Here is a 26,282-nt window from a genome sequence, read left to right as displayed (position 1 = left end):
CAGCGGAGCGGTGCTTGAGACGGCGGGGCCCAGCGGAGCGGTGCTTGAGACGGCGGGGCCCAGCGGAGCGGTGCTTGAGACGGCGGGGCCCAGCGGAGCGGTGCTTGAGACGGCGGGGCCCAGTTCAGCGGTTCTTGAGACGGCGGGGCCCAGTTCAGCGGTTCTTGAGACGGCGGGGCCCAGTTCAGCGGTGCTTGAGACGGCGGGGCCCAGCGGAGCGGTTCTTGAGACGGCGGGGCCCAGCGGAGCGGTGCTTGAGACGGCGGGGCCCAGCGGAGCGGTGCTTGAGACGGCGGGGCCCAGTTCAGCGGTTCTTGAGACGGCGGCCGGTCTATGGCCAACTGCTCATTGGCTGGTGGTGCCCTCCTGGGCAGCGGGGATGGTGCTCCTTCAATGCCCACCTGGGCTGTGGGTGGTGGGGCCCTCCTGGCCAGCTGGGCTGGGTCCTCCCTGGGCAGCGGCTATGGGGGTGGTGGGCTCCTCCTGGGCAGCAGGCCTGCTGCCTGACCTCTCCGACTTGCTGCCCTTGCCCTCCTTAGTCGGGAGTCTGTGGCCCTTTCCTCCCTTTGGAGCTGTGGCTGGTGACTGTCTCTGGGTGGTGTCCGGGGGGGATGTAGAAGCCGGGCTCCTGCGGCGCCCCTTCCGCCTTCTGCTCCTCTTCCCAGGGGGTGGGCTGGCTGTCCCCTTGCTGCTGGGCGAAGATCCAGACATGCGGGCTGGTGGGCTCCAATACCCCTGCACCCTTGTCAAGGGGGCTGCAGGGCTGGTGGTGGCTGAGGTGCTCTTCTTACCCCGACGAGAAGGAGGGGGGGGCTCAGGGTCAGGAAAGGAGTTAGCAGTGGCGAGGAAGAGTTTCTTGGGACAATGGAGAGTGGTAGGTACAGTGGGAATGGGAGTGGAGGGAGAGGATGTGGTTTTAGGTGAGTCACGTTTGCTGTCTTTGGGTGCAGGTGCAGGAGGGATAGGCTGTCGTGAGGTGGATGGCTGTTGGGTGGGTGGGTGGCTGCGTTTGTGTGGTGTGGAAGAGGGGGTGACAGACACAGTGGGAGAGGACACAGGGGACGTGTAAATGGCAGTGGGGGTGGTGACTGCACGTGTGCGGACTGGAGTGGAGGGTGTGCTGGTGATGGAAACACTGGCTGATGGTGAGGTGAATGGAGGTGTGAGTGTGGACGTCACAGGGAGGGAGGAGGGAGACGAGGAGGTGGGGATCACAGAGGTGGTAGTGACTGTTGGCATGTCTGCATCGGAATGTTGCGTGTGTGAATGTCTGCGTGATCTGTGGTGCTTATGTTTGGATGAGCTTCTCTTGGGTGTTGAGGTGTGTGCAGGCTGGTCTGATGGTGTGGGTGGGACAGGCAGAGGAACAGGAGACTGGGAGGAGGGAGTTAGTAGAGGGAGGCAGGAGACAGGGACAATGGCTGCCGTCAGTGCTGAGGCCAGAGCCTGGAACGATCGCTGATGGGCAGCCTGACCCGAATGAATGCCCTCCAGGTACGCATTGCTGCGATGAACCTCCCTCTCCACCCCCTGGATGGCATTCAAAAGGGTAGTCTGCCCAACAATGAGCGTTCGGAGGAGGTCAATGACCTCCTCACTGAGGGCAGCGGGGGTAACAGGGGCAGGGCCTGAGGTGCCTGGGGCGAAGGAGATGCCCGGCTTCCTGGCAGAGCGGGCACGGGGCGAACGCTGAGGGGCTGCTGGGAGGGCGGAGATGGTGCGCTGGGTGGCGGCTGTACCTGTAATGGCGGGGGGCACGGATGGTGCCACCCCCGCAAGGGAGCTCCCTTCCGAGGACGTGTCCGTGTCGCTGCAGGGTCCAGTCGTCCCCGTTGTGGAGCTCCCCTCGCCCTCCGTCTCACTGGTCCAGTCAGACTCTGTGGCATGGCCCTCCTGGGCCATGTGAGATGCAGCTCCCTCCTGCCCCGATGCCACTTCTCCTCCGCCTGATGATGCTGATGCACACAAGCACAGAAAGACAAACAAAAAGGGGGGGGGAGAGAGAAATAAAGGGATATTGAGTACATGGATCTCCGGTACAGTTAGCGGACATGACAGACACAGATGCCCCCTGCACTAAGTTGCGCACTTGGGGTCCGCTACGCATTCCGTGGAACATGCCCTACACGCCTAGAGTTGACAACTGCACCCATGGATGACACGGCCCAGGGATGGCTGTACTGACAAACTACTGAGGGTAGTGGCTGGGGACACAGGGGCTTACGGGGGTGCCCAGCCTACAGATATCGCCCTGGCCTAGGGGGACCCACAGCCCTCCTCCCCCACCCAGACACCTCCACTGCGCGACAACAGAGTAGATAATGCTTGTACTCACCCCCTTGTGTCTGCTGTGCTGCCCTCACGCGCCCATCCAAATCAGGGTAGGCCACCGCCAGGATCCGGGACATCAGGGGGGTCAGTTGACGGCAGGCACCCCGCCTACGTTGGGAGGCCATCCCCAGCAGAGACTCGGCGGTCTTCTTGGTCCCGCGGCGGATGTCCTCCCACCTCTTGCGGCAGTGGGTGCCCCTTCGATGGTGGACCCCCAGGGTCCGGACTTCCTTGGCGATGGCACGCCAAATCCCGATCTTCTCATGGGCGCGGACCTATGTGACACGTACAGGGAGGGAGAAATACCACGTTCAAGTTTGTCTGCATTTTCCTTGCCAGTGGCCCAACGCCCCCCATCCCCGCCAGGCCCCCCGCCATGCCCCCCGCCATGTCCCCCGCCAGGCCCAACATGCCCCCCATCCCCGCCAGGCCCCCCGCCAGCCCCAACATGCCCCCCCATCCCCGCCAGGCCCCCCGCCAGCCCCAACATGCCCCCCCATCCCCGCCAGGCCCCCCGCCAGCCCCAACATGCCCCCCCATCCCCGCCAGGCCCCCCGCCAGCCCCAACATGCCCCCCCATCCCCGCCAGGCCCCCCGCCAGGCCCAACGCCCCCCATCCCCGCCAGGCCCCCCGCCAGCCCCAACATGCCCCCCCATCCCTGCCAGGCCCCCCGCCAGCCCCAACATGCCCCCCCATCCCCGCCAGGCCCCCCGCCAGCCCCAACATGCCCCCCCATCCCCGCCAGGCCCCCCGCCAGCCCCAACATGCCCCCCATCCCCGCCAGGCCCCCCGCCAGCCCCAACATGCCCCCCCATCCCCGCCAGGCCCCCCGCCAGGCCCAACGCCCCCCATCCCCGCCAGGCCCCCCGCCATGCCCCCCGCCAGGCCCAACATGCCCCCCATCCCCGCCAGGCCCCCCGCCATGCCCCCCGCCATGCCCCCCGCCAGGCCCAACATGCCCCCCATCCCCGCCAGGCCCCCCGCCAGCCCCAACATGACCCCCCATCCCCGCCATGCCCCCCGCCATGCCCCCCGCCAGGCCCAACATGCCGCCCATCCCCGCCAGGCCCCCCGCCAGGCCCCCAAGCCAGCCAGTGGCCCCAAATCCAGATTGAATTAAACTCACTTGTTGGTCTGGAGGACCGTAGAGTAGCGCATACTGGGGGAGGACCCCATCCACAAGTTTCTCCAACTCCTCTCCAGTGAAGGCAGGGGCCCTTTCCCCAGGCGCAGCAGCCATTGTCCCTTCCAGACCGAGGTCACAGCAACACTTGCAGTATAGGTCCTCTCCTGTGAAAGTTCAAGTCGCAAGTGGATAAGTAGATAGAAAATGGCGGTCACGTCCGCGGCGGTGCGTACCGCGGCGGTGCGTCCCGCCACCGCCGGCGCCCTTCGCCATTGGCTCCTGAAACCCATAGGCTTCAATGTTAACCAATGCGGCTTCGCGCCGCGGTCTTCGCCCGCCGCCCGCCGCGGTGTGCCACGCCAGCGCATTGACCTCACATCCCATTGTCACACTTCACAGGTCAGGCAGCCGCCATTTCCAGGGCCCACATGGCTCAATTTCAACTGCGTCACACAGGCCTAGGCCTTGCATAGCCACTCAGACACGCCATTCACTGCATAGAGAATCGTTTACTGTGCTAGCTGTGAGTACGTACCTGTGGGTTGCTTGACTGTGTGCTCCATGTTGTCCTTCCTAGGCACCGTCCGCTGGGTTTGGCGAGGAGACGGATGAATCCTCCCGTGTACCGACCGCTGGTGGACCTGTCGACAATGGAAGAACGCCACATTATCCTGACCTACCGTCTTAACCGTGCCACTATACATGAACTGTGTGCCCAGCTGGAGCCCGACCTGATGTCCCCCATCCGCCAACCCACAGGGATTCCCCCTCTGGTGCAGGTCCTGTCAGTACTCCATTTCTTGGCAAGTGGTTCATTTCAGACAACAGTGGGAATTGCTTCTGGGATGTCTCAGCCCATGTTTTCGAAGGTGTTATCCAGAGTGTTGTCTGCCCTGATGAAATACGTGAGGAGCTACATCATTTTCCCTGAGGTGGGCGAATTGGCTACAGTGAAGGGTGATTTCTATGCCCTTGGACATATTCCCAACGTCATTGGTGCCATTGATGGGACCCATGTGGCTTTGGTTCCCCCAAGAGACAGGGAGCAGGTGTACAGGAACAGAAAAAGTTACCATTCAATGAACATCCAGGTGGTGTGTTTGGCTGACCAGTACATCTCGCATGTAAATGCCAAATTCCCTGGGTCAGTGCATGACGCCTACATCCTGAGGAATAGCAGCATCCCTTACGTGATGGAACAGCTAGAGAGACACCGTGTATGGCTAGTGGGGGACTCTGGGTACCCCAACCTGTCGTGGCTACTGACCCCAGTAAGGAATCCCCGGACCAGGGCAGAGGAACGGTACAATGAGGCCCATGGGCGTACTAGGAGGGTGATCGAACGCACCTTTGGCCTCCTAAAGGCCAGGTTTCGGTGCCTGCATATGACAGGTGGATCCCTAATGTACTCACCTAAGAAGGTGTGTCACATCATCGTGGCCTGCTGCATGCTTCACAACCTGGCTTTGCGACGCCAGGTGCCTTTCCTGCAGGAGGATGGTCGAGACGGTGGTGTTGTGGCAGCGGTGGAACCTGAGGAGAGTGACGAGGAGGAAGACGACGGGGCTGAAACAGACAACAGGGACAGAATCATTGAACAGTACTTCCAATAGGACACAGGTAACAATTCAAAGATAATTTAGTAAATGTGAACTACTCTCCTGCATCTCTGCTGCCTGTCTATTTGCCCCAGTGTATGATGACTGAGTTGTGGCTTTTCCCTCCCTATTTCAGATCTGGGGTCCCCACTACGAGTCCTGTGCTTCGTTTCCCCATGGACTACAGCTTTGTGGCAGCTGTTTGTTGACTTCACCATGTACAAGGACATATTTGCACTGTCATGTCAATTACAATATATTGAAATCACAGCCAGACTCCAGATAGTTTTGTGCAAAATAGGTGTTTATTTCAGTGCTCAAAATGGGATGGGGGGTTTCAAGTGGGTGGGGGCTATGGTGAAGGAATGTCCATGGCAGAGTCCAGAGTAACAGTCACACAGGTGCATTGTCCAGAGGCCTGTGGAGAGATGGAGCATGGGCAGTTCAAGGATGGACAGGGTGACAATGTGGGACAGTGGGATGACATCAGGTGGTATCCATTGCTGGCGGGGGTCTTGACATCCTACTCTGTCTTCTTGCGAGATCTCAGGGCCCTCTTGCGGGGTGGTTCTTCTCCTGCAGGAGGTGGGGGTCTGGTGGGCTGCTGCTGTGCGGGGGCCTCCTGTCCACTAGCGCCGGCGGAGGTGGTTGGCTGTTCTTGGTCCAGGCTAGTGGCAGGGGCCCTTGGGTGTTGTTGAGTGTCCGTCCTGGTGTTGACGAGGTCCTGCAGCAGCCCTACCATGGTAACCAGGGTGGAGGTGAGGGCTCTGATGTCCTCCCTGTACCCCCGATAGTGTTCCTCCTGCAGTACCTGGATCTCCTGGAACCGGGCCAGTACCGTCGCCATCGTCTCCTGGGAGCGGTTGTATGCTCCCATGATGGTGGTGAGGGCCTCGTGGAGAGTGGGTTCCCTGGGCCCTTCCCCCCCCTGTCGCACAGCTGCCCTCCGAGTTGCCCTGTTTCCCTGGGCCTCTGCCCCCTGGCCGGTGTGCCCACTACCACTGCCCCCAGGTCCCTGTTGTTGTTGGGGTGGTGGGTTATCCTGGGTGCCCTGTAGTGGTAGACACACCGCAGATTGACGCGCCCTGGAGACAGAGGCATGGGCCCGCTGGGTGGGAGCTGTGCTGGTGTTCCCAGAGGGGTTGGGGTCTGTAGTGGCCTGGGCCTGTGTGAGGGGAACCGACTGTCCAGAGGTCCCCGATGGTCCGGGCTGGTCATCGGTGTCCAGGTCGACAGAGCTGCTGTCATCGCTGACGGCCTCTTGGGTGGGGGGTGTGGAGAATTCTGGGCCCTCCGCGGCGGTGTGTTGACGGTCGGGTCCTGCAGGGGTATAGAGGTATGGTTATAGTTTCAATGTGTGGCATATGGGTGTATCTGTGGGTTCCCGTGTCCCCAAGTGCTGGCATTCGTGTGTGGGGGCTTTGGTGAGGGTGGCTTGTGGGGGGGATGTGTATATGCATTGGGCATGCTTTGGTGATGGGTGTCCATGCTTAGTGGACGCATGCAGGCCTAGGTTTTGGGATGTGTGGGTTGTGATGGTGAGACATTGGCAGGGAATAGGTGTGCTGGGGGTGGGGGTGAGGATGGTGGTGGGGGTGAGGATGGTGGTGGGGGTGAGGGTGGGGGTGAGGATGGGGGTGGGGGTGAGGGTGGGGTTCGAGGATGGGGGTGAGGGTTGGGGTATGATTTGGCATGCAGGTGGGGGGGAAGCAGTAGTGAAGCTTCAACTTACCAGTATCCATTCCTCCACCGACTCTTGCGAGGCCGTCAGGATGCAGGATGTTCAAGACTTCCTCCTCCCATGATGTAAATTGTGGGGGTTGAGGTGGGGGTCCTCCGCCAGTCTTCTGCACGGCGATGTTGTGCCTGGATACCATGGAACGCACCTTCCCCCGTAGGTCGTTCCATCGCTTCCTGATGTCTTCCCGATTTCTGGGGTGCTGTCCCACAGCGTTGACCCTGTCGACAATCCGCTGCCATAGCTCCGTCCTCCGGGCAATGCTGGTGTATTGTATCTGTGTGCCGAACAGCTGGGGCTCTACCCGAACGATTTCCTCCACCATGACCCTGAGTTCTTCGTCGGTGAAGCGGGGGTGTCTTTGGGGTGCCATGGGGTGGTGTGTATGATGTGTGGGGTGGAGTATGTGTAGTTAAGTGTGTTGAGTGTGGTGGTGTGTGTTGTTTTGTGTGTGGATAGTGTGTGGGTGATGGTGTGGAGTGGCTGTGGCTGCTAGTTTGTGGATGGTGGTGTCTCGCTCTGGCCTTCTTTCAGAATTTTTTGGCGTAGGGGTTTGTGGGTGATGTGGGTGTGTGTTTTATATTGTATTGTGTGTGTGGGAGTGGTGTGTGTATGTGTATCAGGTGTGTGGGATTCAAATCGTCCAATGTGGCTGAGTTTTGTTCGTTTGTGTGTATTCTGACCGCGGCGGTGTGTCCCGCCAATGGAATACCGCATTTGAATGACCGCCGCATGGATTCGTGGGTCGTAATGGCATGGGCGTATTTCTGTTGGCGTGACGGTGGAGGTTTTGTCACCTCCACTTTTCCGCCGACCGCTGGTCTGGCGGTCTGTTGTGGCTGTCGGATTTTCGGAGGTTTGCCTTCTGCGGGTCAGAATGACCGTGGCGGGTTTCCGCGACCGCGGCGGGATTATGGAGGATTTCTGACCGGCGGTAGGCGCCTTTTACCGCCGAGGTCAGAATGACCACCAAAGTCTTTCGGACTCCAGGCTGAAAACATTGAGCCGCGTATGTTTTTGGTACTTTACCGGTGCTATGTAGGTGGGCTAAACACCGGAAAAGGCATGACGTATGCATGCCTTTCACAAATGAAAGCAAGCGGATTTTAAAAGGCAAGCCCAGGAACCAATGTAAGTGACTGACGTGGCATGGGCGCGGTTTGAAGCCCAAAGAGAGATTACAGAATGGACGGAGCGCTTTGTGCTCGCCCATAAAAGCTGCTGCAGGGCCAGGGCGGACACATGGGGGCGGGAGAGGGGGTGCTTCGAGGTGACAGTGGCCCAAGGGCCATGCTTCTCAACTGGCCCCAAGCCTGGCTGGAGAGGGGGGATGCCCTGGCCAAAATAAATATACATTACAGTGGCCGGGCAGGGGCCTGCAAGACGGTAAGGCTCTGTGGGCCGGTTCACTGAAGCCATAATAAAACCGGCCCGTTTGTGACCCTGAGGCCCCGGCCCATCGCCCAGTTCCCGAACCCCCGCCTTTCCAATCCGACCCTGCGGGGTATCCTTCTACCTGGGGGCTGGTGATGGGGGGGGGAAGGGGCACCACTGACACTCATCCTTCAGAGGCGTTTGTAAGGTAATGTGTAACTGTGTCTGCACTGGGCGCTCCTTGGTGCGCTGACTGAGGGCTAGTTGGAAGAAGCATTGGCTAATCCAGGAGGCTGTTTCTTTTCCTTTGTGGGCTTTGCTCGGAAAGGGAAACTTAGCATTGTTGGGTTTGCAGCTTTATCGAGCCCTTGACTTGGTGATAAGAAAGAGGAAACTGCCACTGGGGCCTCCTCTCATGCCACTTGCAGGGCTGGCGTTTGATAGCTCAGTTGGTAGAGTGGAACTGACATCCTGTGGTCGCTGCTTCAAATCCGCCTCCCAGGACTTTTCCTCAGTCTCCTCTGTTTCCTCCGCTTTCCAACCCCAAGCAGCTCCTTTCTCAGCCCCTCAGACACCTTGGCTTTTCCCGCCTCCTCTCTTCCCAGTCCAGCTCCCTCCTCCAGCTGGGGGGGCGGGTGAGTGTCCCCTCAGTCCCTTTGTGCAGTCCCCCCTGATGAGACAGAGCCGGGGGCCCTGGGCTGAAGAGCGAGGCCGGTGCCCCCCACCCCCGGCTGAAGCAGCCCCGGAGCTGCTTGTTGTGAGTGTAGAAGGTGATGCTGCTGGGAGCTGCTGAGAGCGTCTGCTGGGAGGGGAGGAAGTTGTTCTGCAGTGCTGAGGAGCAGCGGGGTTGTGTGTGTGTGTGTGTGTGTGTGTGATAGTTGAGCCTGTGGACCCCTGTGTTGGTGTGAAGGAGCTGGAAAATTAAAACTATGAATAGACTGGCAAGAACTGGCGGATTGAAAGACAGGACGAGGAGCTACACGGGAGACACCTGCTTACTGTTCTTTGTTAATATAGTGGTCAGTGTCCCCGCCTGTCACGGGGGAGATCAGGGCTCAATTTCCTGATGGGGAGAGAATTTTTTTACTTTTTTTTTAATGTAATATTGAAAGTACATCATTAATTTGGACAAACAGTTGTACTTTTTAGAAGTGTTATCCCTCACAATATGTTACTTGCAATCTATACAATTAAATGACATAGTATATATCGTTCTATTTGGTCACACCTCTTCCCAATAAGAATGGTAATTTGTTGTCCGCTTGGGGGTTCCAACTATATTATTTACAGGATTAACGAGGGATATGTCTCAAACGAAAATATATGTCATCGATTTTAGGTAACAGCTGTTTAGTCCTCTACAAAGTGACGGGGGGCGCTCTCAGAGGATGCAGAATCCCCCACAAATCCCATCACTGGTCAGTTGCTGACATGATAACGGCCCCTAAACTGACTGCACAGAAGAGGTCTATTAACGGTATTAATAGCCCGACCCCGATATAGCGCTCTCTCCTTCACTCTGCGGGGTCTCTGTCCTCCTGTTCTGTATCCCCCAGTGTGTCTCACATGTGTGGCAGTAAAAAGGGATATTTGGGGTGTCATTTCCCGGTAAAGATGGGTGAGCCGAGAGACAAACCCCCCACAGCCGGGCCTGTGGTTTGTGGAGGTGACACCTTCTGTGCTGTGCAGTGAGTGGGTTTTAACTCAGCGGTCCCTGTAAACATCCACGAGAACACGGATCACTGCAGAGTGAGCAGCTCTCAGCGCCAAGAAGACGACTCTCAGCGCTGATCTCACGGAAGCTGAGAGGTCCCGGGTTCAAATCCCGGACGAGCCCCATATTTTCTTTCCTAAACCTTTTTATGAAAAGGTTCACCTTTTTCCAATATGAATAATTAAAAAGATTTTTTCTTTTGTTATCCTCAAGTATTTCAATTGATATTTATATAAAAACAACAGTTGGGCTCGTCCGGGATTTGAACCCGGGACCTCTCGCACCCAAAGCGAGAATCATACCCCTAGACCAACGAGCCGCTATGTACCTGTGGCACCCCTGTGGGCTCATGTGTTTTGCTATCTGTATTCAGTTGTGTGTGTGCATGGGTTGTGCACTCATCATTGGAATGGTGAAATAAGGAGACTGCTTTAAGATAAGGCGGTGTAAGGCACATGCAGTCACGCAGTGACTTCAATGTACAAGATTTTATGTCAAAATACTCCCGAGACATCACAATCCCGAGTCAGGTTGGGATTTGTCTGCACAGCAAAGCATTTCCCTGTTCTCACAGAACCCGATGCACCGCGCAAGCCAGCAGGAGGCGCCCCAGAGGCATGAACACCGCGTGCCACGTAGCAGCAGAACCCAGACAATTCTAAAACTAAAGTGTTTGCACTAATTGCTAAGAGGAGTGTACTTGTTAAAGAAGAAAATACAAATATTACTATTTTTTTTAAAGAAAAAATAAAAGAGGAGCGCCCGAACAGGGACTTGAACCCTGGACCCTCAGATTAAAAGTCTGATGCTCTACCGACTGAGCTATCCGGGCTCATAGAACGCAGGCTGCAGTGTCTCATTATATGAAACGTCAATGGCTCCAGTGGCGAGTTCCCGGATTTTACGTTCCGTTCGGATTTTTGTCAAGTCCCTCAGCTTCTGTCCACACATGATCCAGAGCTCTTTACTGACCTGGGCCGTGTCACTGGATGAACCTCACAGGGTGTTTTTCTCCAGGTGAACCCCGTCTTCTGCCCACAGACTGGAGTCTGCTCTTTGCCTTTCATCCCTACTGCACATGCGCAGGGCCTCTTTCAACTTTCACGGGAATGGGAGGCACCAACTTGAGGTGTAACACTTGCCAAGTAATTTCACTATTTTGCAAACTGTGGTGGCTCCTTGTTTTCCGCAGGAACATCACTGTTATGAAAAGTAAACAGGAACTCCGGCCGCACTGCTGCCATAGGTCACCTTGTAACCAAGGCAACCAGAGTCCACCCTTCTCTGGCTCTCCCTCACCCTGCCTGGGGCACTTTTAAAGATCTGGTGCACGAGCACTGGCCTCATACAATGAGCGCTGAGACCAAAGTGTAGCCCTGCCTCGTGCAACGAGGAGGAGCTACATATGTGTGACACTGCATTCTAGTGCTGTGATGTGCGTTATATTAACCCTAGATGCGTGACACTTGGCAGAGCTGAGAAAGGTCCTTTTAATTTACCCTTACGGCCTGCTGTCTTCATTTCCCCTCTTTCTCCACCTCTCCCCTCTCTGTGTCACGTCTCTACTTCATGTCTCCCTGTCTGTCTCTATTCTTGATTTATAACTCTCTCCCACCAATAACTAAATCCACACCTTTCTCCCCACCCCCCTCTATCCCTTTCACTGGCCACATTTGTCACCTCTGTCCACCACGCTCTACTGCACTTTCTTTGCATGAACTATATTTCTGTCTTGCGTCTCTCATCGCACTGCACCTCGCCTTTTCCACCGCACCCCTCTCTCCTTGTCTCTCTCTACATCTCCATGTTCCTACATTCATATCTCTACCTCACCTCCCTTTAATACACATCCGTACGTCACCTCTATTTATCTGATTCTGACAACCTCACCTCTCTCTGTGTGCCTACCTCTACAGCTCTACCTCTCTCCTCCTCTCTCTCCATCACACTCCATTTAATACACAGCTCCATGCCACCTGCATTTATCTGAATCTGACAACCTCCCTATAGTTTCTATATATGGTTTTTCTTTATTATTTTCTCTTTGTTATATAATTGTTGTAGTTTTTTACATAAATTGTATGTTCTCTTTCCCGTCCTGCACTTGCTCTCTTTGTTGTGATCTGTAATGCTCCAAGGTTCTTAGACCAACACTAAGAATCAACTGTAGTCGGGACAAATACCTTCTCATTATTTTTTTTAAAATGACACATAAATTGATCACTTGAGTGTCCTGTATTTCTTTACACACTCTTTATTATAGAATCCTCTTCTATTTGTACACATGACTATTGACCCTATATTCACATACATAGTTAGTATAAGCACCTCAATTAATCATCACTTATTCAATATCACTACATGACAAAATACAACATATTCACAAGACAAAATCGAATGTTTTATTAAAAAAAAACAGGTATCACAAATAGAAAAAAGTTTTCCCTAATTTCAAGTTAACTGCTATATGTACAATTCACCAAGCAGTGATCTCCTTTTGGGATGAAAATGAAAGTGTCCAACACAATTATCTCTTATGACATCCTGATTCCTTCACATATACTCATCTTTTTGCTTTTATGTCCAATTTACAAATTTTCATTTCTCCTCAAGGATCTTTGTCTGTCGACGCGTTTCGGCTGCGATAAATTTCAAGCCTCCTCAGGACATAGCTTTGAGGAAGGTTAACTCTTTGATTATTTTTACATAGTTTAAAAGTATTAACAAGTTTTTTTTTAGTGTGTGGCATTGAACATGCGTTACTAGTTTTGAATTATACGTGTGTTTTTCTTGAGTATACTTATTTCCATTTTTTCACCAGTTTTTCTTGGAACAGTTGGAGCAGTTGGGACATTACAACTTAATTGATGTACAATGCAGAACATTACGCCACCTCCATTTTTCTTAACTGTAGCTGGAGATCCTCCAATTCCATGGCATGAATGGAAAAATGTTTTCCTAAAGTACATCCGAGTGTGTGGCAGCAATTTATCTGCAGACAGGGAAGCTTCTGTTCTTCAACATTGTCTGGGAGCAGAAGGACAGGAAGTTTAGGAAATTTACCTGCGATTAATTCTCCGGATGGCACCGAAGGGGACTCTTCTCTGAATGAATTTGAGATTATTCTACTCAAGTTGGATAGACATTATTTACCTAAGGTTTCCATCATACTTCAAAGAGATTGGCAAATGTAAACAAAATGACACGGAAACCGTTGAAGATTTTCTGACGAATTTACGTAAATTAGCGGCGCAGTGCAAGTTTGGTGAAAGTGTGGATGAACGCATTCACAATCAGTTTATGCTTGAATGTAAAAGTGAATAAATTAGAGAAGCTCTATGGCCAAAGGGTGATCCTACCTTAGATGAAGTTTTATTGATTGCTAAACAAATTGAACTCTCTGAATCTTGTATTGAAAATTTGAAAAAGATCTAAGAGCATTGTTAACACGGTTCAGTCTTTAGATGCCAAAACCAAGAGCAAGGGAAGTGTCAACATGAAATCCAGATTGTTATGCTTCAGATGTGATTCAGCATCACACTCAGCTAATAGCAAAGAATGTCCCGCAGTTAATGTCACATGTAACAAATGTGGGAAAAAGGGTAATTTTGCAAAATGTTGTAAATCTTTGGGAAAAGCAAAATTGAAAGTGAATGAAGTGGAGTGTGTTGTGGATGATGAACATGATTTTATTCTGCAAATTGTTAATGATGTGAATTGTATATCTAGTATTCAATGTGACTATCCTTCAGATCTGGTGGAGGTGAACGGCATCAATATCCCTATGATGATGGACTCAGGAGTGAAGGTAACTTTGGTATCACAAGTTGATTATGAGAACATTTTTCATGGGAAAGTAACGCTTCTGGATCCTGATGTTACACCATATAGCTATGGTGGAAAACCTATTGAATTAAGAGGATATTTTAACGCAACTATTGTATTCAAGAGTAACAGAATAGATGGTAAAGTATATGTTCCGGTGATGGGTGACACCATATTAAGCTGGCCGCATCAAAAGTTGTAAGGAATTACTTTGAATCGCAATTCTGTGCTACAGGTTCAGGTACAGAACGTCTGTAATTTTGGTGAGGAATTAATGCATACGTTTCCAGATGTCTTCAATACTAAAGTAGACTGTATTAAGGGTTACAAACATCATGTTATCTTGAAAGAAAATGCATTACCTATAGCTTGTAAAGTCAGAAACATTCCTTTTAGTTAACAGGACAAAGTAAAAGTAGAACTTAAGAAGTTGCAATTTCAAGGCATAATCGAAAAAGTGGAAGCTGCTCAATGGGTAGCCCCCATTGGTGTAGCTACAAAGAGATCAGGTGACATCAGGTTATGTGTCGACTTGTGTAATCTGAACAAGGAAGTAGTTGAAGATAGGTTTCCCTTACCAAATATAACTGAGATGGTTAGTTCCTTAGGCAATGCTAAGTACTTTACCACTTTGGATTTAAGCTCAGCTTACCATCAAGTGCAATTATGTGAGGAGTCTAAACTGCTTACTTCTTTCATTACACCGTTTGGAGTTTACAAATTTATTAGGCTGCCCTTTGACCTTTTTTCAGCAGTATCTGTCTTTCAAAGGCTTATGAATAGCATTCTGGGTGACGTTGAGGGCGTTAAATTTTTCCAGGATGATGTTCTTATCTACACTGATACTTTTGAGCAACACAAAGAGCAAGTCAGGAAAGTTTTACAGATATTTCAGTCAAAAGGCATCACATTGAAAGGTGATAAGTGTAAGTTTTTCAGGTTAGAGATTACGTATTTGGGTCACACTATGGTGGTCATTACGAAGTTGGCGGTGTGGCCCGACATGCCAGCGGTGGCGGGTAAAACCGCCAGCCGGCATGGCGGGCCACACCACCACATAAAGAACCCCATGAAGGCCGCAATCGGCAGCTCTCACTCACCACCAGGCTGCCTCCGTCAGGCAGCCTGGCGGCAGTCGGAAACATTATCCGACAGGGCAGTGGTGCTGCCCCTCAGATAATGATTCCTCAGCCACCAGCCTTTCCCTGGTGGGTTTCCCCGCCATGGAAAGGCTGGCAGAAGGGGTGCACCGGGCCCCCTCTGGGGGCCCCTGCACTGCCCATGCACTTGGCATGGGCAGTGCATGGGCCCCAGTGCAGTGCCCCATCGCCGAGGTCACCGCCTGATTTTCGGGCAGTGATTCGCACAACGGGTACAGCTGCACCTGCCACACAGAGGCATTGGTGGCGGCTCCATGTGGAGCTGCCATCAATGTCCCGGCCAGGAATTCCTGTAGGCCGACGGGCGGAAACAGTGTTTCCGCCCTCCGGCCCACAGGAATGTTCCTAATACGGCCGGCGGGGATCCGGGTACGCTGGCAGTCAGTGTTTTGACTGCAAGCATGAACACAGCGTTGCGACCGCCGTGTTCATAATGAGGGCCTATATCTGGTGAGGGCGTTAAACCTAAAAATGATTTAGTAAAAGCCATAGTGAATTTATCTCCACCTGAAAAAAAAGAGGATGTTAAAGTTTTTTAAGGGATGGCTGAATTCTACGCTAGATTTGTGCCTAATTTTGCTAAGAGATCTAGTTCCATTAGAGGTTTGCTTAGGAAAGGGACGGATTTTGTTTAGTCTGTTGAATGTCAAAAGGAATTTGAGGATTTAAAGCAAGCCTTGTCTTCGGCTCAGTCTCTCAGCAGCTTTCAACCAGGTGTTCCTTGCTGTATTACTACCGTTGCCTCAGAAAGAGGTTTGGGTTGTGTTTTGAAGCAATTGAGTAATGGTAAAGTTAATATAATTGTGTGTGGTTCACGTAGCTTACGTGGAGCAGAATTTAAATAGTCCACAATTGAAAAAGAGGCTTTGGCTATATTCTGGGCTATCAAGAAGTTTAAGCAGTTTCTTTGGAGAATGTGCTTTGAAGTGCAAACCGACCATAAACCTTCACGAGAAGTTTAAAAAAAAAAAGGGTTAGACAATATTTCTTCTCGTATTTGTAAATGGGTTGTTGATCTTCAAGACTTTAACTTTGTTGTTGAGTACGTGCCTGGATGTGAAAACAGGACTGCTGATTGTTTGTCCAGAATGCGAACAAAGGATTTTGATGAGGATGGAGATGAAGTTTCTTGGTGGGTTGCTGAAGATGTTAAGGTTTGCAGCATTACTGATGGTTGTATCGCGGAGCATGAGTGGTTACAGGAGTTAAGCAGTGATGATGAATTACGGAAAATTAGAGACTTGTTGAGTTTTTGAGGAACTGTGAGGAAGTTGACTTGCAGTTTAAGAAAGTTTGGCATGAACGTTCTGTACAGGATCAAGAGGTATTAAGAGTTTTCAGGTTGATACCCCCTTCTACTTTACGTGAGCACCTTATTGGTCTTGCGCATTCTGGTCATCATGGGATTTGTAAAACAAAAGAAAGAATGAGAAGTGCATATTGGTGGCCAGGTATGGATTTGGCTCTACAGAGAAAAGTGTGAGACTGTGTTGAGCATGGGTACTCACAAACTTTTTCTCTGGGCCAAAATTGCAGTATGGTTTATGGTTGAGGGCCGCACTGAAGGGCCAGCGGGTGGGGATGGGGGGGCTCGTGGGCGGGGCTTCTAGGGGGCACAACCACCTGCCCCCTTTTCAAAACATTGCTAGACAATGCTGCATTTTGAATCCAGGTATAACTACAAACCTACAAAGAGGACATTTTGAAAAACATTTTTATTATCAGACAATAGTAATCTTAAGAGGCCTGGCATGGTAATCCTTGTGAACAGGATATTCAGCACAGGCCCAATGCAGCACAGGCTTATCTGAGTCCGGAAAATATGTATGTCAAAGGAAGACATACTAAGAACTTATTTTGCACTTCATATCTCCTATTAGTGTCCTGTAATCTGGTATTATGTCTGAAACAGCAAGCCTTAAGAGCTGATCCAGATGTAAGTTTGTTATCTTATTTCTAGGTTTACTCTTCAAGAGTCCCATTGTGGAAAACAAACTTTCACAAACATATGTTGACCCAAACATACAAATTATTTTCTGGGCCACTGTAAAAAGAACAGGAAATTTGTCAGAAGGCACAGTGTTTCATAATTCTTCTGGTGCCTGCCCCAAAAAAGATGCTTCGAGAGCTGAGTTGTGCTGCATGTCTATCAGCACCATTTGTGCTTGCGGTCTTTTCACGCCAATAAGTTCTAAAGCATCAAGATTTCGTGCACTCACCATCCAGGGGTTTTCAACCAGCCTGAACAGAGGGGTGAGGGTTCTGAATTGAGAAAATCGCCTTTTGATATCCCCAGAAATTTCCTCAAGACATGCACCAAGATTTAGCGTTGGCAGCATTTCTTGTGCATTTGGAAACCTCTGAGTCACAGCCAACAGTTTTGGAAAGTGAGTGAAGTCAGCCACATCCAGTTGTTCTTTGAATAGCACAAGCTTACTTTCAAATAAGTAAATATCATTCATCATTGACCACACAAGCTGTTGTTTGCCTTGCAGCATCAAATTAAGAGCACTGAAGTGTGCAAATAGATCTGAAAGAAAATGGAGCATTAAAAGCCATTTCACATCCTTTAGTTCTGGGAATGTTTGACCTCTGCTGTTTACAAAGTGTTCAATTTCAGGAAGCAAAGCAATGAACCGCTCCACAGTTTCCCTTTGCTTAGCCATCGCACTACAGTGTGCATCAAGAGGTCTGTATATTCAGCTTCAGAATAAGGGCTTTGGCACAAATAAAATTAACAATTTTCACTGCAAGTTTTAGGACGTTATTCAGTTCTCCATGCTTTCATTTTGCACACAAAACTTCCAGATGAATAATGCAGTGGTAGTCTATTACAGTCTGTTTAGTGAGCTTCTTTTTAAGAAAAGATACAAAGCCTCTGTCATAGCCTACCATAGCAGGAGCCCCATCTGTTGTGATGCTAACAAGACTGTCCAGTGGTATGTGATGAGTTTCAAAGTAGTTGCAGATACTGTCCAGAATATCTTCTCCTCTTGTGTGCCCTTGCAGTGGTAGAAGGCACAGGAGCTCTTTTTTGGGATGAAGCAATTCCTCCAAATACCTCACCCAAACTAATAACTGGGCCACATCACCTATATCTGTGGACTCATCCATGGCAATGCTGAAGAACGGTGACTCTCTGACAGCTTTGATCACTTGCTCCTGGACATTTTCACCCATTGCCTCTATTCTGCGTGCACAAGTGGAATCCGATAGCTGTAATGCACGGATTTCTTTTAAAATGCTGGATTTGTTGCTATAGTTTTCAAACAAAATTTCAGCTGCTGAAAGGAAACATTTCTTCACCATCTCTGCCTCCGTGAATGGCTTCTTATGTTTGGCAAGCAGGTAGCATATTTTGAATGATGCTTCTGTAACAGCCCCAGATTCCTTCATTTGGCAAAGGAAGAGCTTCTGCTGGGAAAGAAGTGTTTGCTTTAACGATGCCACTTTTGCTGAACGCAGTTTTGAGTGCAATGGGAAGTTCTCAGTATAACTTGCGTGTCGAGTTTTGTAGTGCCGTTCCAGGTTATATCTCTTAAGAACATTTACTTTCTCTTTGCAAAGCAAACAGGTGGCTTTCTCCTTTGGCCATTCAACAAACAAGTACTCTTCTTCCCATGCTGCCTGGAATGATCTGTGTTCACTCTGTATGGATCTGGGTCATTTGCAAGGCTTGGTAACTGGACTGTAGGCCATTGGTCTCAGGCGAGTTTGTCAATCAATCAATCAATCACTGCATTTGTAAAGCGCGCTACATACCCGCGAGGGTCTCAAGGCGCTGGGGAGGGGGGGGTGCTACTGGTCGAAGAGCCAGGTCTTGAGGAGTCTTCTGAAGGCCAGCAGGTCCTGGGTCTGTCGTACGATGGTGGGGAGAGTGTTCCAGGTATTGGCGGCGAGGTAGGAGAAGGATCTGCCGCCGCCGGTGGTTTTTCGGATGTGGGGGACTGTGGCGAGGGTGAGGTTGGCTGAGCGGAGGCTTCGGGTGGGGGTGTGGAAGCTGAGTCAGTTGTTGAGGTAGGTGGGTCCGGTGTTGTGCAGTGCTTTGTGTGCGTGGATCAGGAGCTTGAAGGTGATCCTTTTGTTGACGGGGAGCTAGTGCAGGCCTCTCAGGTGGAGTGTGATGTGGCTGCGGCGGGGGACATCGAGGATGAGTCGGGCCGAGGCGTTCTGGATGCGTTCGAGTCGTCTCAGGAGCCTGTTTGTAATTCCTGAGTAGAGGGCGTTCCCGTAGTCGAGTCTGTTGGTGATGAGGGCCTGGGTAACAGTTTTTCTCGTGTCGAGGGGGATCCATTTGAAGATCCTGCGGAGCATACGGAGGGTGTTGAAGCAGGACGCGGAGACGGCGTTGACTTGCCTGGTCATGGAGAGAGTGGAGTTGAGGATGACCCCCAGGTTGCTTGCGTGGTCTGTGGGTTCCGGGGCTGTGCCTAGTGACATGGGCCACCAAGAGTCGTCCCAGGCTGATGGGGTGGGTCCGAGAATGAGGACCTATGTCTTGTCTGAGTTCAGCTTCAGTCTGCTGTCCTTCATCCAGTCCGCTACGGCCTTCATTCCTCGGTGGAGGTTAGCTTTGGCGGTGTGGGGATCTTCGGTGAGGGATCGTCGGCGTAGGAGATGATGTTGAGGTTGTGTTGTCGTGCGACGTGGGCGAGGGGGGCCATGTAGATATTGAACAGTGTCGGGCTGAGGGAGGATCCCTGTGGGATGCCGCAGATGATCTCGGTGGTTTTAGAGCGGAAGGGTGGGAGCCGGACGCTCTGGGTTCTGCCGGAGAGGAAGGATGTGGTTCAGGCCAGGGCCTTCTCTTGGATACCGGCGTCATGGAGGCGTGCTGATAGGGTGCGGTGGCAGACCGTGTCAAAGGCTGCTGATAGGTCCAGGAGGATGAGGGCGGCTGTTTCTCCTTTGTCCATCAGGGTCCGGATGTCGTCAGTGGCGGCGATGAGGGCGGTCTCGGTGCTGTGGTTACTGCGAAAACCGGATTGGGAAGGGTCCAGGATGTTGTTGACTTCGAGGTAGCGGGTCAGCTGTTTGTTGACAATCTTCTCGGTCACTTTTGCCGGGAAAGGGTGCAGGGAGATGGGCCGGAAGTTCTTGAGGTCCTTGGGGTCCGCCTTAGGCTTCTTCAGAAGGGCGTTGATCTCGGCGTGGTTCCAGCTTTCTGGGAAGGTTGCTGTCTCAAAGGAGCAGTTGATTGTTTTCCGGAAGTGGGGCGTGATGGCTGCGCTGGCTTTGTTGAAGACGTGGTGAGGGCAGGGGTCCGATGGGGATCCGGAGTGGATGGAGTTCATGGTTTTGATGGTGTCTTCGTCGCTGACGCTGGACCAGACGGTCAGGCGACTGGTGCGAGTGGTAGTCGCAGGGGTGGTGGACTCGGTGGTGGGTGCGGGGGGGTCGGGGTTGAAGCTGTCATGGGGGTCGGTGATCTTGCGGTGGAAGAAGGTGGCCAGGGAGTCGCACAGGTCTTGAGATGGCGGGATGTCATTGGTGATGGAGCTGGGGTTGGAGAGTTCTTTCATGATGCTGAAGAGCTCTTTGGTGTTGTGTGCGTTGTTGTCTAGGCGGTCCTTGAAGGCGGCCTTCTTGGCGGTCCTGATGAGATGGTGATGTCTGCGGATGGCGCTCTTGAGGGCTGTGTGGTTGTCTGGTGTTCGGTTGTGGAGCCATTTCTTCTCCAGCTTCCGACAGGTGTGCTTGGAGATCCGGAGGTCCTCGGTGAACCAGGTGGTTTCTTGTTGGTGTGGTTGGTTGTAAAGGTCTTGAGAGGGGTGAGGGTGTTGGCGCAGTCGTTGATCCACTGTGTGAGGTTGGTCGCGGCGGTGTGTGGGTCGGTGGGGTCGGTGGGTGGTCTCAGGGCGAGGGCGGTAGTCAGTTGGTCCTCGGTGACCTTGCCCCAGCAGCGGCGTGGTAGTTGTTGGGTGCGGTGGTGTGTGGTGGGTTTTCTGAAGGTGAAGTGGACGCATCTGTGGTCGGTCCAGTGTGGTTCGGTGGTGTGGTTGAAGGAGACATGGGGGCTTGCGGAGAAGATGGGGTCGAGCGTGTGTCCAGCGGCGTGAGTGGGTGTCGTTACGAGCTGTTTGAGTCCGAGGTTGGCAAGGTTGTCGATCAGGGCGGTGGAGTTGGCGTCGTTGTTGTTCTCGAGGTGGAAGTTCAGGTCCCCGAGGAGGATGTAGTCCGTGGAAGCGAGGGCGTGGGTGCTGATGAGGTTGGCGATGGTGTAACTGAACTGTGGGCGGGGTCCGGGAGGTCTGTAGATGAGAGTTCCTCTGAGGGTGGTGTTGGGGTCAGTGTGGATCTGGAAGTGCATGTGCTTGGCGGTGGTGAGGGTGTCATCGGTGTTCGTTGAGATTTTGATGGAGTCTTTGTGGATGATGGCGATTCCTCCTCCCACTCCGTTGGTGCGGTCTCTTCGGGAGATCTTATAGCCCTTTGGGATGGCTATAGCGATGTCTGGTGCTGAGGTGGCATTCAGCCAGGTCTCCGTCAGGAAGGCGACGTCGGGGGCGGTGGAGTCTAGGAGGTCCCAAAGTTCAATGGCGTGCTTGCGAGCAGAGCGGGTGTGGAGGAGGATGCAGCGGAGGTGGTTGGGTTCTCTGGCTGGTGGTGTGGAGGGTTGCATGCTGGTGAATCTGCAGTTCCGGCAGGTGAAAGGCCCCTGGGTGCGTTTCGGGGTGGCCCGGTAGCAGGGGTGGTCTCGTTTGGTGTTGAGTGCGTGGAGGGTGCTTGCGTTGTAGTGCAGTCTGGCGTTGCGGGGGTGCGGGTTCCAGGGGTTCTGGTGCTGGGTGCGGTCCAGGCGCGGACGGGCGCAGACGGGCTTGCCTTAGGCGCGCCCGCTTCGTGGCCTCCATATGAGGGCAGAGGGAGGGAGGAGCAGCTGGGCGGTGGGAGCGGGGCGGCCAATGGGAGTGAGGGGGGCGGGGCAGCAGGGGCTCAGCAGCAAGGGAAAAACCCAGGGAAAAAACGGTGGGAAAAGACAGCGGGAGAGGGACAACAGAGCACAGGGGTACAGAAAGCAAAACACAGGGGCACAGAATGAAAAAACGAAGTGGCACAGAAGCCAAGCGCAGGGGTACAGAAAAAAGGGAGCGAGTCAGGCGGCAAAAGCGGCAACGGAGGTTCAACCCACAGGGGGCTGCGTGGCAGATTGGGGGAGCGACCTGCCTGGTGACAGGGTGAAAGGTCGCTCCTTTTGTGCAATGAGTATCAAGGGTCAGGAATGAGATTTTCCCCTCACAGCCAATGAACCGACACCACTTCACGACCGACCGATGGACTAACAACACTTCAGGACCGACCGATGGACCGACACCGCCTCACGACCAATGGACCAACACTGCGTCTCGCTACAGACCTCTGTGCGCAACACCAAAGTAATATAAAGTGATGTGTAAAAGGAAACGAAGCACACTGTGATCAAACAATTGTCAACACGCATGCTGGCCTTTGCCAATTTCCAGAGAACCATGTTCTGAAAAGTATTTTTTGCAATTATGCTTGCAACCTGCTAGGCATCATAGAGTGATAATGAGGCCAATGAATGGTATACAGGCAACTTTTTAGAGATTGTTTTTTTCAGCACGCTGGGTCACACAGGAATAGAAATCAACTGTGCACGAAATGCAAGAAATCCAAACTAATACAGGACCGCAGCATATTTTAGGGACGAGACAAACCCAAAATTCATTGCAAAGGTGGTATGCATCTATCTTTTTAATCACATTATTCACCTTCCATCCTTTTTTACAACATCCAACAACTCCATCTGAAAGGGCACCGCATGCTTCAGGTGTTAGGAGAGCAATAATGTATTTCTGTGAAGATGAGTTCGTAAACAGGCAACACGTGTTATTGCACAAACATCATGAATCAAGGGGAAAGAGAACCATAGGTAGGTGGGTCATGCAAATGATTCAAATATACTGCACTGCTATAAAAGCTTCAGGATTAGCTGCCTGTATATTCCATGTTCCCACGTTTAATTGCAGCCGCTGCGTGTTTAAGAGGCTTTGAGCACCGGCACGGTTTCATTTTAAAATTAAGCAGTGCATTGTGGTGGAGGTGAAGAGCCCATTATCTGTTTGTGCCTCCTTCTGTGCCCTGCATTTGGCAAATGTAAGTTTAAAAAATATATATTATATTCTGCACCCCCCAACACTTGCCGCCCTGCCCCTTTTCCCTTCCACGAGCCAACACTGCTGGTTATAGGTATTTTTTTTAAAAGGCAGCTTTTAACTAGAACCAGCTAGGAGTGAGGAAACAACAGAAAACCAGTAAGGCGAAGCACTCCAAGAGGTTTAGTTATACTCAAGTGCCATGCCGGGCCAGGGGCCAGATAAAAAAAAGTATATTATTGTAAGACATTTTCAACAGCCCTGGCTCTAGTAGTATATTCCTACACTAATCACAAGAGCCAAATGGGAATGTTTACAGTCTGCCCGAGTATATTGCTACTCTAATCACAAGAACCGAACAGGAACATTTACAGTCTTCCAGAGTATCCCTATCCTAATCACAAGAGACATTTAATTAAATGTGGCAGCCATTTATCAACCGCACCCCTCGGAGGAGGAGTAAGCTGAAGGTGTTTGCCCATCACACAAAGTGTACCCCACTGGGTACTTCCGAAATGGTTTGATTTATATTGGGGTTGTCATCTGATTTATGGTAGTTTTCATGGGTGGGTGGTTTCTCACTGGCTGTACTGGGTTGGTGGGTATGGGTTATGAAAGTAAGCATTATTGTTTGGAGGTTGCACAAACAAAGGTCTAACTTGGTGCCTAAGCATTACAAGACAAAGATACAGCAGCATAGTTTTATCCCTTGCAGGGTCCGATCTATATGACTTCCTGTTATATGTGCAGAAGACAGGTTAGATTCCACTCTTGGAAAGCTAGAGGGCTGAACAATCGTCACAAGGTGTGTTGGGTAAAAGTATACCTTGACAGGTGAAGCATTAAGGTCACCATGTGACAGGAAAACCATCTGATCAAAACAACAACAGCAATGAGATGTGAATCATTTAATTATGTATTGAGCCAGTTCTGTTTGCAGAGACTGCATATCTTGATTAAGTAAAGCACCCCCTTCCAGCACCTACATTTGGAAGCTGTTCACCAAGGTAGACTTACTGTCATCAGGGCATTATGCATAGTCAAATGTAGATGATCAAGAGTTCTTCAGTAGCTCTTGGAATAGAGTGCTTGCAATGCCTCAATAGACAATTCCTGGGCAGTGTGATGCTGGGGACATTGGGCAAGTCAAATCTTGAGGAAGAAGAGGGGTCAACACATGGCATCTGTAGCAGTGTTGGGTGTGCTGCCTCAAATGCGTGGTCTAATCGATGTATGGCAACACTCCCAAAGTTCTGTTAATTTGGCAGAAGTTAAGTTTTAAGGGCCACATGTAGCAAAGTCCGATATTGCGACTCGGAAATTGCGAGTCGGTGCGACTCGCAATTTCCGAGTCGCAATATCGGATGCAGAACAGTGTCTCAGACACCGTCTGCGACTCGCTTTGGAGTCGCAAAGACCCACCTCATGAATATTAATGAGGTGGGTCGCATTTTGCGACCCCATAGCGAGTCCCTGCACTCACAGGGATGGTGGCCTGCTGAAGTCAACAGACCTCCATGTCTGTGACTGCTTTTTAAATAAAGCAGTTTTTTTTTTTTCATTTTACAGCCCGTTTTCCTTAAAGGAAAACGAGTTGCAAAATGAAAACAATTCCGAAACCATTTGGTTTCGTTTTTTCAGTGTAGGTAGTGGTCCATTGGACCACTGCCTGCTCTGAAAAAACCTTTTTTGCCCACATTCACAAAGGGAAAGGGGTCCCATAGGGACCCCTTCCCTTTTGCGAATGAGTTAGCACCAGTGTGACACTGGTGGTAACTGCGAATTGCGATGCGAGTCACAAGTAGGAAGGGAACACCCCTTCCTATTTGCGAGTTGCATTCACAATTTGCGAATCGGTAACTGACTCGCAAATTGTGAATGAGCATCGTGTTAGGCTGTTTGCATGGCGCAAACTGCGATTTTCGCAGTTTGCACCATGCAAACGGCTTCCTACATCTGGCCCTAAATTCCTTCAACACCACTCAGTAGGAAAGGAGTGGATTATCCCATTAGTCCCATTTCCTGTAAATCATCCATTCCTAACGTTAGCTAAACTCATTCACTTTAGTCCTTCAGTCTGGCAGCTGAGAGAAGAGGGCACTTAATCTAGGGACTGTCAATTTAGTTTCAAGCTGATAGAAGAGCCTCTAAGAATGAAGCCTGGAATCACTACTTGTTAAATGTTGTGGCTTTAGCATTCTGCCTCGAATAAAAGACTTATGTGATAACATTGGCTTCCATTCAGGATGGTTCTGATAAGATCCTGTATTTAGCCACCTTAAGACAGTAGTCAAGAATCAATTACAGTCTCACCTCAAATATCTTGTGGCCAGCAGTATTACATCAGTGGATCTGCCTCCATCCACTTTTATGTAGTTCATTAACTGAATAATTTGCTCAACGATTAGAAAGAAAGAATACACCAGAAATAGGTACTTATGCACCCTATCACCATAACTAAAGTTTTTTTTTTTTTTAATGGCAGTCATAATGAATGATAGAAACAATTTTAACAAAATAAATGTAGCTACATTTAATTGAATCAATCAATAATTAATTGGCTATCATGCCTTGTGAGTTAGTTTGAAAATATGAGCCAGTCATTTAATGGTAAAGGACTGCTGACAGGAAACATTTACCTACAAAAGAAACATGCAGCCATGATTAAGCTGTCTCACAACTCTACGTGTTGAACACAAAAAATGAATGTAAAATATTTTATCGTTATCAGAAACATATTTGTAATATGGAATGGCAAATAGTGCATTTTTGTTATGTTCAGATGCAGTTTTTTGTTCGATGGTCATAAGGGAGAAAGGATTTTGAGACTCTATAATCATACGGAACTGTAAAAATAATTCTCATAACAATTTTAAATCTGCAGACACATGTTCAAGTTACCTTTATTCGTGTTTTAGGTTGCTCGCAAGTTTACTATCTGACTTTGGTGAAGGTCAATGAACTGTTGCACTTCACAGAAGTTTACTACCGTTCACCTTTAACCGGCTACTGTCTCAGATTTCCAGGAGTACTCTAACAAATGCTGTCAATTCTGAAATAGGGCCTTGGGACGGGCTTTTCACGTGCATAATTATAAACATTGTACAACCTCTGACAGAGAAAAGCCTTGCCATGCAGGCAATGGCCTTATTTTTTCCTCCTTGTGTATAATATGTTCCTTACGGCAAAAACCCTTCCCTGAGACCCCAACGATTTTATGGGTTTCCATTGCCATTTCGACCCTTCAAAAAAGGGGTTCCCAAAACTTTTACGGAAGCTGCTGCCAAGCTAGAGGTGCTGT

At 50.9% G+C, this 26,282-nt stretch overlaps 2 non-coding genes across 2 annotated transcripts; both read right to left on the bottom strand.

Annotated features, from left to right (window-relative positions):
• Window positions 1-10,129: 10,129 nt before the first annotated feature.
• TRNAP-UGG (transfer RNA proline (anticodon UGG)) lies at window positions 10,130-10,201 on the bottom strand. Its single transcript has one exon. It is a non-coding gene; the product is annotated as a tRNA-Pro (tRNA).
• Window positions 10,202-10,641: 440 nt separating this feature from the next.
• Window positions 10,642-10,714, bottom strand: TRNAK-UUU (transfer RNA lysine (anticodon UUU)). Its single transcript has one exon. It is a non-coding gene; the product is annotated as a tRNA-Lys (tRNA).
• Window positions 10,715-26,282: the final 15,568 nt, after the last annotated feature.

The sequence above is a fragment of the Pleurodeles waltl genome, unplaced genomic scaffold (genome assembly GCF_031143425.1).
Source record: "Pleurodeles waltl isolate 20211129_DDA unplaced genomic scaffold, aPleWal1.hap1.20221129 scaffold_67, whole genome shotgun sequence".
Classification (NCBI taxonomy): Eukaryota; Metazoa; Chordata; class Amphibia; order Caudata; family Salamandridae; genus Pleurodeles; species Pleurodeles waltl.
The sequence above is the reverse complement of the archived record's forward strand: the minus strand, read 5'-3'. Positions and strand labels throughout refer to the sequence as shown.